The sequence below is a fragment of the Bufo bufo genome, chromosome 2 (assembly GCF_905171765.1).
Source record: "Bufo bufo chromosome 2, aBufBuf1.1, whole genome shotgun sequence".
Taxonomy (NCBI): Eukaryota; Metazoa; Chordata; class Amphibia; order Anura; family Bufonidae; genus Bufo; species Bufo bufo.
In genome coordinates, this window is record NC_053390.1 from 296,433,727 (window position 1) to 296,446,872 (window position 13,146).

Sequence of the window (13,146 nt, forward strand, 5' to 3'; positions counted from 1 at the left end):
CAGTATATTCTAACACAAAGGCGTTCCCATGGTGATGGGGACGCTTCAAGTTAGAATATACTAAGAACTGTGTACATAACTGCTGCCTGGCAGTACCCGATCTCTTACAGGGGGCTGTGATCCGCACAATTAACCCCTCACGTGCTGCACCCTGATTGGGTGCTGCCAGGCAGCAGGGGCCAGATCCCCCTCCCTACCCAGTATTAAAGCATTGGTGGCCAGTGCGGCCCCCCCCCCTCCCTGTATTAAAAGCATTGGTGGCCAGTGCGGCCCCCCCCCCCCCCCCCCCCTCCCTCCCCAGTATTAAAAGCATTGGTGGCGCATCGCACAGACCTGTCACTTACCAGTAGGAGGAGCGCCCGGCCAGCCACAGACAGCGCAGGTAAGTATAAGCTAAGTAACCATGGCAGCCAGGACTGCAGTAGCGTCCTGGCTGCCATGGTAACCGATCGGAGCCCCAACGATTAAACAGGGACTCCCATCGGAAATGCCGCTCCGCTGCCACCAATGATGGAGGATCGTTGAACTGTGTATGTAGCCTTATTCCGTGTGGGGAATATTTTTTGTAGGCAGTGCAGTATATTTAGGCAGGCCCTGGTTAGGCTACTTTCACACCAGCGTTTTTTATCCAGGTTTTGAGATCTGGCGGAGGATCTTAAAACCTGAAAAAAAAAAGTTTCCGTTCATTTAATACACCCGGATGCATCTGTTTCGTCCAGATCCAGTTGTATTATAGAAACTGAACAAACCGGATCCGGCATTAAAATTATTTTATTTTTTTTGGGGGGGTAATCCGGCTCCATTGATTTTCATGCCGTATCCGGTTTGCTCGGTTTTGCAGCTCTTTTGTGTCCGGTCAAAAAAACTGAACAAACCGTAATATCCTGATCTGGTTCTCTTTTGTCCCGGTTTTAAGATTCTCTGCCGAAACTCAAAACGCATATGTGAAAGTAGCCTTATTAGGTTGAGGCCTTTGTTGTTTTTCTATTGGGTAGTAAAAACATCACCCTTTTAGTCGGGCTGGCACCCACAGCATTATAAATCACCATGACGCAGGAGGTTCGGGTCAGTCGAGCCAAGGTCAGTGTGGGAAGATTTGGCTGTCATACGGAGTCTGTTTCACAGGCCGCACATGCTTGTGGGAAAAAGGCCTAAGGACACATTCACGCGGCGGAACACGCACGCCAAAAACCCACATCTGTTCTGCCATCCATACTTCTCAATGGGAGACAGCACTGGGCATCAGTGAGGAGTATGGACAAGACCTTCTCAACAGGGCTGCAGCTATAACCTGCCACTCTGGTCATCCTCAGTGCTGACAAGTATGGCTGGCAGAACAGATGTATGTCTGCACCAAAACCCACAGTGTGAACGCGCACTAAGGGTCTGTTCACATGGTGCAGTTGTTGATGCCTCATATAACAGGAGATGTGAATGTGCTGTTCACGTGACCAACTCCATATACAAAGTTACAAATTGCCACAGGGGAACAGTAAAGTGTTGGACACTGCAGTGTACGCTGTATCACCAGCGCTGCTCTATATCATCCTCACTACATTCTAGCGCTACAAAACCCAAAAGAAAACGCACCGCACAGCGCCGCTCCCACTACGGCTAAAGCAACTGCGTAGCGACTAGCGAGGCGCCAATCACTGTGGTCACATGATGCGAAGCTAGCCAATAGCAGAGAGAGGCACCAAGTCGTCAGGCGACCTGAAGAAGAAGACGGCGGTAATTGGCTGACAAGCATAAAGGGGCGGGATCATATTTGCATGACGCGCATTCTCGCGGTCTTTTTCCTAGCTTCTTAGTTTTGGAACTGGCCACACCTCTTTTATTGCGAGGGCCACTGAGTGGCGGCGTTATTACTAGCTCCGCCTCCAGCTTGCCTCTCTCTTCCGGTGTCCTTACTTCCTGTTCCTCGTGTATATAATGCCGGGATCACGTTGTGACGGTTATTTCGGACGAGGATCAGTGAAGGTAGGTTTGAGTGGTTGTTAGGGCCGGGTGTGGTCCCGTTATCGGTGACTGGTCTTCACTGGGTGATGTGGGGTTTAATAGCTCTGTGGTGACTAAGGGTAGTGAGCCCGGCGCCGCCGTGTAGGTTGTCCTGAGCACGTGGTATTGTCTGGCGGTCTTCCCGCTTGTTGGTGGCCAATCTGTGGCTCTTGAGCGGAATGCGGCTCTAGCTGTGGAGCCGGGGCGGGAAGCAGGCAGGCGGCTCTCTCCACCCCATGCTCAGATCTCTTTTCCTGACCGGGCGCTGTTGCTACTTTGCAGCTCCAGCTCACTCCACTACGTCCTGATGCACACAGTGTGAGAACGTAGTACGTGGAGACTCGCACTATGACCTGACGTTGTGCTCATCAGGTCACAGTGGAGAGTCAGACCTGCAGAGTAGCAGGAGCCCAGTGCCTCATCAGGGGAGGGAAGATTTTATTTTTTTAAATTATAGAACTGAGAGGGGGTCCTGATCTGGCGATTTTATTTTAGGTCAGATGAGGATTGGGGATGTATAGCTTGTGGCTCCTGGTAGTCATAAGTTTTCTTTTTTTGGCTATGGAAGCCAGTAAGAATGCTGGTTTATCCTGACCTTACTGTGGATCGGACATGCAGGCTTTGAGGTTAGGTGACTTTCCTGCCATGAGGTCCTAGTCTGAAAGCATCAGCCTAACTCCCTGCTGTGAGCAGCTGCTCTTCACTGTGGCTGTAAGGGAAATGTGATCTGCCAGTGAAGACCAGATCCATTTTTTGTATCTTTTTATCTTGTGATGTAGTGTGTTTTTTTTTTTTTTTTTTTTCCCCTTCATTTCATGTACATGATTATGGAGGTGGCCATCTTGGTGAGCATTTAGAAAGAAAATTGCTTTAATACAGCCTAATGGTCCATAGACATCATGGACTGATCAGGGTTTTTTTATTTGACATTTAAAGAGGACCTTGTGAACTAAGTATCATGACATACAGCAGCGCCCAGGGATTTCACTGCACTTACTATTATCCCTGGGCGCCACTCCGTTCTCTCGCTATGCCCTCCGGTATGTTCGGGGACTTGGTTATAGTAGGCAGAGTCTGCCCTTGTTCTGCTGGGTGTCTCTTTCCAGGCTGCAGCGCTGGCCAATCGCAGAGCTCACAGCCTGGGAGTTTTTTTTCTCCCGAGCTGTGCGCTGCTATTGGCCAGTGCTACAGCCTAGGAGGAGACGCCCGCAGAACAAGGGCAGACTCTGCCTTCTATAACCAAGTCCCCGAACATACTGGAGAATGGAGCGGCGCCCAGGGATAATAAGTGCAGTGAGATCCCTGGGCGCTGCTGTATGTCATGATACTTAGTTCACAAGGTCAGGATCGGTGAAAGGTCCTCTTTAAACCCTAATTTGCAATTTCTTATCCTGGCCTGCCATCTGGCCAAAATAAGAATTGCAGCATGAATACTATCTGCCTCATCAGCAAGTATTCAGCACAACTAGCGATTCCTACTTTGGCCACACGGGGCATCGTTAGTAAGCCCAGAAGCGCGAGCACCTGCATTAATACATTAGTACTGCATAGTCCAGATCATCACTTCCATGGTTTTCCGAGACAGTCCTGGCACATGTGTTCTGACTGGGGCCAGCAGTAGTTTTGTATGTACCCTATAGTCCTCTCCAGCTGAATTTACTCAGTGCTGCTATGTGACATAATGGTGGACTTGTGCACCAGTCCTGACAGTGTAGCTCAGTGCATCTGAGCCCTGTGGGGCTACTTGAAGACATGGCGACGGGTATAATTGAAGAATGGACTAAAGAATTCCAGGAACTGGCTGAATGTCGATACAGCTGAGACCACCCTTTAAGGGGGTTGTCACTTCAGTAAATGGCAGTTGACATGTAGATATATAGTACATATGAGACACTTAAAGTATTAAGTGGTCCAAAAGTATGGAGACCGTTGTTTGAGAACATGTCCTTGTGGGATGTTGCAAAGGGGAAGGGTACAAATCTGTAAGATGTGGTGTCTAACATGGTGGCCATCTTGGAATACAGTTGTTGCCTAATCGGAAGGAGTGACATGTGAACTTGATGAGGAATCCTTCTAAATACATTTATTCCTGCCTGTTAGCAATTTTCTTTGTTACAGATATGGCTGAGAGTAACATGTGAGGCAAGAACAGATTGTGCTGTGGATGTCAGTGCTTGGCACCCTGGCACACCGCCCATTCTTCATGGCTATTTGGAAGGTGCTGGCCAGATTTCCATCCCAGGCTGTTACAGATCTGCAGAAAACCATTCATAGGGTGTCAAATTTTTTGACTGTTTTTCAAAGAGGGTGGCCAAAATTGTTTTGATTAGCAAATCACAATATTTACAGGAAATGGCAATTACATTGTTTTACTTGGTAAATAGCTACTTCAATTTTGTGATATTTTGACATTTTATGTACAATTGGCAGCAAACTGTCTTCTTTCAAGAGGTGCCTTATTTCTGTCTGTACTTCTGCTCTAAGGTTAAGAAAATACTTATATTATACTATAAAATATATATTTAAAAATGTGTGCCATTAGTAAAAGTTTTTAAACTAGCAATACTAATTTGCAGCAGTGTTTTTTTTTTTTTTTTCTTACTAATGTCATACTTTTACCAATTTTTATCATAGTATCATACAAATAGTAATATTTTCTTGTCTGTCTTTTTCCAGGTACGAATAGTTTCTTACACTTGCACAATCTGAAAATTCAGAACCATGGCTAGTAAAAGGAAGACAAGACCGGCCACTTCCACTCACATGTGTAACTTCTTTGGAACTGGTTGAGAAATGCTGCCACCTGAACTCCCAACTCTGGGTGATGTTCTAAGATATAGCCTTCTGCTAAGGGCGCAAAGTGGAGAGAATGTCAAATTACCCAGCAGCCACTCTTGCAAAGGATATTTATCCAAAAGTGCTTGAAAAGTGGGAGCTAGCAAACTGTTTTGTGGTGCCAATTTTAAATTCGAGTCAGTCCTGAAGAAAACTGGGAAAAGGCCAAAAACATCACTTGGCAGAGGCAAACTAAGTGGCTTTCATGGCAATGTTAGACATCCTCAATTGCAAGTGAGATTAAGCTATGTTCAGAATTTGAGGGTCCATGTCGTGCTGACTGTTAACATGAAGTGCACATCTCCTGCTCTTGTTCTAAGGACATGAAGATCCCTGTCAAAGAACTACTCTTTATTAATGGTCAGAGAAGTTTGTGTTTGTTGGACATCATAAAATTGGATTACCAGATCTATCTAAGCACAGAAGACAAATCAAAAAGCAGAAGAGGAAAGAAGATGAAGTAAACATTTCTGAATATAAGCAGAAATGAGTTTGTTCAAGAGGTGTGTGAAACAAGTAACAGGCTTCTGGCAAACTCCAGGTCCATGCTTGTAGATGGCAGCATGTGCATCAGGCTGTTCAGTGATGAGTATGCATAGTCCGTGTTTCACCTGAGATCTGTGATTATAACTTATGCTCTGAGCAACACCTATATTCCCACACCCCAGTGAGCTCTTTATATAACTTGTGTGGTGCTGACTTTTTTTTTATTTTTTTTTTTAAAGGTGATCTGGATAAAGGTTGGTGTGATGGTGGCTTTTAAAAGGTAAGTTTAATCTGTTAAATTCAACCATGTTTATAAGTAAACTATAAATGTTCTATGGTTCTCCTAGCTCGACTGCCGTTCCTTTCTGAATCCTGAGTTGTGGACTTGGAGATTTTAGGCTGTCGTAAAATAAAGTTGCCTTTTTCACTCGGGAGTGTGTGTGGTGGGTTGGCTGCCTCTCCTCACTTCTGAATTTTGCAGGGCAAGACAAACCTGTTAGTACTCTGAATGTGGGAGCTGGTGTATTACTGGCAAAAGCTGTAAGCTATCATCTTGTTGCAGGATATGAATGGTAGCTGGTCTGAAGGTGACGCTGAGGCCTTATTGTATGTGTTGATGGGTAAGTACAGATGTGCATTAACTCTTAAAGCCAGAGATGCTCAACCTGTAGCTCTCCAGCTGTTGTAAATCTAACTCCCACCATACCCTGCTGTAGTTTGATAGCTGTAGGCTGTCCAGGCATGCTTGGAGTTGTAGTTTTGCAACAGCTGAAGGGACACAGGTTGAGCATCCCTGCTTAAAGCAATTTTGCAAAGCATTTAGCCTCTTTGAAATGCTGACTGCATCTGTTACTGCCTGGAGTAGGATGCTGTAACTTTTTCCTGTTGCAGTTGATGGCCACCATTACACTGAACACAACACATCTGTATGCTCCTTCTGCGCACCTGATCACCCATGTGCACCTCAGTCCTAATCTAAATGTATTTAAAACACATTACCTAAATGCATTTTTATAACTGTTCAGTGTTGTTGAGGAGCTTCAAATTCCCATCTTCCAGTCATAACTAAAGGGGTTGGCCACTGCCTGGTATTAAGCTGAGAAATACTTAAATAGAAAACTCAGGGTTTTTTAAATTGACATTTAAAGAGGACCTTTCATCTGGCAAAAATTTGAACTAGGTATGATCTGTACAGTGGCACCCAGGGATCTCACTGCACTTACTATTATCTCTGGACGCCGCTATGTCCTCCGGTATGTTTGGGGACTTGGTTATAGTAGGAGGAGACTTCCCTTGTTCTCCTGGGTGTCTCCTTCTCCCAGGCTGTGAGCTCTGCGCTGCGATTGGCCAGTGCTACAGCCTGGGAGAAGAACGAGGGAAGTCTCCGCCTACTATAACCAAGTGACCGAACATGGCAGAGAACGGAGCGGCGCTCAGGGACGATTGCAGTGAGATCCCTGGGCGCCGCTGTACATATGATACTTGGTTACCAATTTTTTTTGAAATGGGTGGTAAGACAAGAAGCGTGACATGTGGGGCAATTTGAAGACCTGGTGACAGGTATAATTGAAGAATGCACTACATTGAAGAAAGGATCCCAGGAACTGGCTGAATGTTGATACAGCTGAGACCACCCTTTAAGGGGGTTGTCACTACAGCAAATGGCATTTATCATGTAGATACAGTTAATATAAGACACTGTACTAGGTGGTCCAAAAGTATGGAGACCGTTGGATGAGAACATGTCCTTGTGTGATGTTGCTAAGGGGAAGGGTATAAATCTCTAAGGTGTAGTGTCCAATATGGTGGCCATCTTAGAATACAGTTGTAGTTTCCTAATGGGAAGGGGTGACATGTGAACTTGATGAGGAATCCTTCTTCTAAATACATTTATTTCTGCCTGTTAACAATTTTTTCTTTGTTACAGATATGGCTGAGATTAACATGTGAGACGAGAACAGATTGTGCTGTGGATGTCAGTGCTTGGCACCCCAACAGGCTGCCCATTCATCATGGCTATTTGGAAGGTGCTGGCCAGATTTCCATCCCAGGCTGTTACAAATTTGCAGAATACCGTTCAATAATTAAGTAAACTTAAGATGGTGCGCCCATTAATCAATGTGAACCTTACGGCTTTCCAAGTATCTGCAGTTCTGTCGCCAGTGTTCTTCCAGCAAGGTTGTGCGCTCCCCACATTATGGACGTGATATCTGCAAGATTTTACACTGGCTGTTTTTGGGGAAGTGGATTGGGTATCCTGGACCTTGGCAAGAATGAAGGTATGTCACACGATTTGGATTAATCAAATTGTCAGATGCATGTCACATGCACCCCTTCCCCATTTAAAAAATATCAACTTTCTTCCAAGATGGCAGCTGAGTTGGCCACTGCCTCACGCTTGCCTTTCCCTTTAGACACCTGACAAACAGGATGGTGCTCCCAACCAGTGTTTTCCATTTATTCAGGTGTTAGAGGGAAGTCTGCCAATCATTGATAGGACCACCTCTTTGGTTTCACAGCCCAGAATGAGCAGGAATTTAAATGAATGAAATGCAAATTATACTGAATCTTTTCCCATAAAACTATACATTAGTCTGCTCAGCTCCTCCTGTTCTATAACATGCTTCCTGCAGCTCAGACACCATGTTTACCCTGACAGGTTCCCATTAAGAGGCTGCAGTGGTCCAGATGTCATTTGCTCAGCTTTCTTGCATTTGAAACGCCCCTTCAAAAACCCTAAAACTAGAGCATAATGTATGGCCTCTTGTCAGCCGCCTGCTGTGATGAGTGTGCATAGTCCGTGTTTCACCTGAAAGCCAGGCCTCTACTGTGAGAAGTGCTTCACCAGAATGTAACCTGATGGGGTTAGACTGAATCTGATCTTTGCCCTAATGGACTGTGTAGAAGGGGTTATCACTTTTGGAATTATTTATGAAAGGTAACTTATTAAATTGTATTCCTTTTTAGGTGGATGACTGAAGGCTACACTATAAGCTCCATGGACCCTCTGCACGCAGTGACCTGGCACATGCAAAGATCTTAGGTATGCAAAGCCGCAAAATCCTGTTGGTATATTCTGGTAAGGTATACCAGCATTTCTGATGTGCTTGTTGCTTCAGGATTATCACATGTGCAAGGAGTTAGATTTCCTGGCCTAAGGGACTCTTCAGTGAACTGACACGTGGTTTAGATATCGGTGTCACTTTTTTTTATTCCTGTAGATTCCAAAGTTGTAGCAAAAACTGCCATCAAAACTATGGTAAAACATCTGTTCCCTGAGGGGCTGTCATCTGGCTCTAACTCCAGGTCCATGCTTGTAGATGGCAGCATGTGCATCAGGCTGTTCAGTGATGAGTATGCATAGTCCGTGTTTCACCTGAGATCTGTGATTATAATTTATGCTCTGAGCAACGCCTATATTCCCACACCCCAGTGAGCTCTTTATATATAACTTGTGTGGTGCTGACTTTTTTTTTTTTTTTTTAAAGGTGATCTGGATAAAGGTTGGTGTGATGGTGGCTTTTAAAAGGTAAATTTAATCTGTTAAATTCAACCATGTTTATAAGTAAACTATAGGTGTTCTATGGTTCTCCTAGCTCGACGGCCGTTCCTTTCTGAATCCTGAGTTGTGGACTTGGAGATTTTAGGCTGTCGTAAAATAAAGTTGCCTTTTTCACTCGGGAGTGTGTGGTGGGTTGGCTGCCTCTCCTCACTTCTGAATTTTGCGGGGCAAGACAAACCTGTTAGTACTCTGAATGTGGGAGCTGGTGTATTACTGGCAAAAGCTATAAGCTATCATCTTGTTGCAGGATATGAATGGTAGCTGGTCTTTCACACTAGCGGTTTTGCTGGATCCATCCTTCTGTTAATGATGCAACTATCTGCATCTGTTATGAACTCATCTGATTGTATCTTTAACATAGCCAAGACAGATCCGTTATGAACTTCATTGAAAGCCAATGGGGGACAGATCTGTTCAATTGTCATAGAAAACTGATCCATCTCCATTGACTTGCATTGTGGGTCATGACTGGTCTTGTTCCGCATCCCATGATGGAAAGAAAACCACAGGTTCCTCTCCTGTATGGGAACACAAACGAAACAGAATGCATTTTGGAGTGTTCTGTTTAGTTACATTTTGTCTCCATTGACTGAGTGGGGACAACTGAATCATTTCCTGGTATTGAGACCATATGACATCTCTGTACCAGAAGACAGAAACACTAGTGTGAAAGTAGCCTTAAATAGTACAATGTCTACCAAATCTCCTCCTTGCGCATGTATTTCAGTATGGTTGCATGTTAATACTATGGGATTCATATGTAGACTTCTTCTTTTTATAGGCCATTGACCTGAGGCTGTCTGGCTGCTGTACTGGAGGCCGGTGTGAAAGCAGTAATGTTGGAATTGAATGCCGTATTGATGAATTTTGGTGGAAACTGACAGCTAAAATAAAGATAAATGAAACAAACCTGTGTCCTTGTATAGAGGAGAAAAGAATGGGATGTCCTGGTTACTGTTCATCTTGTATACATGTTCCATTCATGATATGTCTTAAGCTTGGATATGCCAAGTTAGCATGTAGGCTTTCTCCTTTTACTAGATACAATCTGCCTTTCACAAGTTATCCCTTCGTCTCTCTTGACCCACTTCTGTGGGATTATCAATCGCTCTATTAAAGGGAATATGACACCAGGATTTTGTGTATAGAGCTGAAGACATGGGTTGCTAGATGGCGGCTAGCACATCCACAATATCCAGTGCCCATAGCTGTGCTTTTAGTGTGTAAAAAAATAATAATAATTTGATGCAAATTAACCTGATATGAGTCCTGTACGTGAGATAAGTCAGGGACAGGACTTCTCAGGTCAATTTGCATATGTATCAAGTTATTTTTTTTACACAAGCACACAGAGCTATGGGGACTGGGTATTGCGGATGTGCTAGCGGCCATCTAACAACCCATGTCCTCAGCTCTATACACAATCCCAGTGACAGGTTCCCTTAAAGGGCTTCTGTCACCCCATTTAGCAATTTTTAGTTGAGTCCATATATCACACTTACCTCTGCTGTAATTTCTTTAAAAATCATACTTTTATAATATGCTAATTACTTCACTACCAGCAACTTGGGCAGTTACTTGCTGGTAGCCGCCACATCCTCGGACTATAAACATGCCCCCTCCTCCACTTGATAGACAGGGTCAGCAAGCGCTCTCCTCCTGTTGGCCCTGTCTGCCCATGAAATCTTGTGCCTGTGCCATACCAGTCCTCATTTGGTGCAGGCGCACTGAGAGGAGCAGGCATCCTCTGAGCGCCTGCGCCAATGTCGGCCTACACCCAGAAAAGCATCCTTCTCTCAGAGTGCCTGTGCTGAATGAGGACCAGACATTAGCCATTTGCAGGTGCTCTGAGAGAAGGATGGTTTTCCAGATGTAGGCTGAAATCGGAGCGGGCATCCTCTGAGCACCTGTGCCAAATGAGGACTGGTACAGTGCAGGATTTCATGGGCAGACAGGGCTAATGGGAGGAGAGTGCTTGCTGACCGTGTCTATCAAGTGGAGGAGGGGGTGTGTTTAGTCTGAGGATGTGGCAGCTACCAGCAAGTAACCACCCAAGTTGCTGGTAGTAAAGTAATTAGCATATTATAAAAGTACAGTTTTTTTTTTAAAGAAATTACAGCACAGAGGTAAGATATATGGACTCAACTGAAAATTGCTAAATGAAGATGACAGAAGCCCTTAAGACTTATCTTCACTTCTAGCCCTGAATGCTCCCTCCACCATTCTAATACACTACAGAGATCCTCTTCAGAGGGGTAGTAACCTATTCTCCACCCCAACCTCTAAGCCTAGAGGGAGATATGATAAGAATGGTGTTACACCAGTTTTTATATCCCTCTATGTTGGTGGAGGATGCATTTAAGCTTTGAGCTGTACTTATTATAAATTAGGACTGTTGGTGGGTAATAATTCAATTAAGAATTAATTATGGTCATAAAAATTAACCATAAAAAAATTAAATTTATAAAATTTGTCATAAATTCTTAATCATGACCTGGTGAATTGTAGACAACCTAATTGATACAATTCACATCTGAGTCCGACTATTTCCTCATATAAATAAGTTCTTTTTGATGTGAGATGTTAATGATAAAATGTAGTTTTGCATTATACAATAATACACAGGTATTATAAAAATATGCAGATTTATTGGTTACAAGATTATAAACATATATAAGTAAATAAACACAATGATACATGCAAATGAATATATATATAGCGTTAATATAAAGCATTACAGGCTTAACAATACATGTGAGTGGAAATAACTTGTCACATTATAACCAAGCTATTATTAGGTTAGGATATCAAAATAGGAACATAAGTTATATATATTACTTATGTTCAGAGAAAACCTCATGATATCAGGATGGGCATATCTAATCCTAGACATCAATATAGAATGCTAAATACATTCTGCCCCCCTCTAACCAACTACACATCACATGACTTCAAGATGGGCAAATCCATCCAAGGATATAACTTAGAAGAGATAACTGTATCCTTCCGCCCCATTCTGGACTATTTTCACATATATAACTTTGGTAAGACTATTAAGACAAATAACGGATCCAGGATTTTGCTAGACCATATCTTAAATGGGAAGGATTTGAAATAAGTCCTTCTGGTGGGAATCCATCACTTAGCTTGGCGAAGAATGTTCTATCAATATATATAAGCAATTATTTAATGCTTTGCTAGATTATGAGTTTAGATTCTTCTGCAGGTAGAATGAAGCCTCACAATATCCTAAGACTACATCTCAATATGGAGATGATCAATTAATTTAATTTATTTATTCGCCAACCTAGATGGTATAATTTCACCCACACTATCAAATTAGTCTTAATGAAATATCATTTTCTGTGTCTCTTACCAAGTCCTAGTAGGAATCTCACTTCTGCTCCTAGGAAAGCTGGGTGGTCCATCATAGCGCATCTTACCATGGCTTCCATCTTGATAGACCTCAACTTCTCCTCTCTCCTTTCTTTCTCCTTTTCTTTCTTTCTCCCTCTTCTGCCTCCTGTGTATGGCTTATGATCCCAAACTTATCAGTTAGACACACCTTCCTAGTTTGGGAACTTTCCAATCATTGTCGGATGGGTGTGACCATTGATAAAAAATGTGACATCATAACCTTACCCAGAATGCATTTTTGCTACTGTTGTAATGTCACCTACTGATACATAGGTGGCACTGCTGTATAAGCTATCTGCATCATAGTATAAAGGGTTAACTTATTTAAGTCTGAATATACATTTTGACCTTAGAAGCTTTAATTCAAAGCTATAGGGATTAATTCTGACACTTGTAGCAATTAGAGACAGACCTCTAGGCGTCTCTCTGAATGTTTCTCACAATTTATGGATCGTAAATGGCTTGTTTTCTCACAGATATCAGTACCTCCTGTCATACCAAAGATGTGATTAATTGTTACAAAACACACATCTTCACAGACACTCTTCTAAGGAGAAATATATACAATATACTGGATACATGTTGTCTTTGTAACATATAACAATATAATATAAAGTAATATATATATGTCCTACTGATTGTCTTATGCTAAGGACTAACTAAGGCTCATTAAATGAATACATACATATTTTATATTTTGCTTCATTAATAAATGCCTAATTGTATAGGTAATGATCACCAGCTGCACAGAGCTCATCTTTACCGCCGTACATTTAAAAGTAAACAAGGAGAATCTTCTCAGACTGGTACATTCATGAAAAGAATAACACTGAAGCTTTGTGTGACCT

At 43.1% G+C, this 13,146-nt stretch overlaps 1 long non-coding RNA gene and 2 other non-coding genes across 3 annotated transcripts; all 3 read left to right on the forward strand.

The window, feature by feature from the left end:
• Positions 1 to 1,896: 1,896 nt before the first annotated feature.
• Positions 1,897 to 8,744, forward strand: LOC120988963. Its single transcript, XR_005776208.1, has 6 exons — positions 1,897 to 1,980; positions 4,675 to 5,336; positions 5,559 to 5,599; positions 5,882 to 5,939; positions 7,247 to 7,598; positions 8,287 to 8,744. It is a non-coding gene; the product is annotated as an uncharacterized LOC120988963 (long non-coding RNA).
• On the forward strand, positions 5,669 to 5,812 carry LOC120992694. Its single transcript, XR_005777084.1, has one exon. It is a non-coding gene; the product is annotated as a small nucleolar RNA SNORA79 (small nucleolar RNA).
• A 173-nt stretch (positions 8,745 to 8,917) lies between the features above and the next one.
• LOC120992693 lies at positions 8,918 to 9,059 on the forward strand. The gene has a single exon (XR_005777083.1). It is a non-coding gene; the product is annotated as a small nucleolar RNA SNORA79 (small nucleolar RNA).
• Positions 9,060 to 13,146: the final 4,087 nt, after the last annotated feature.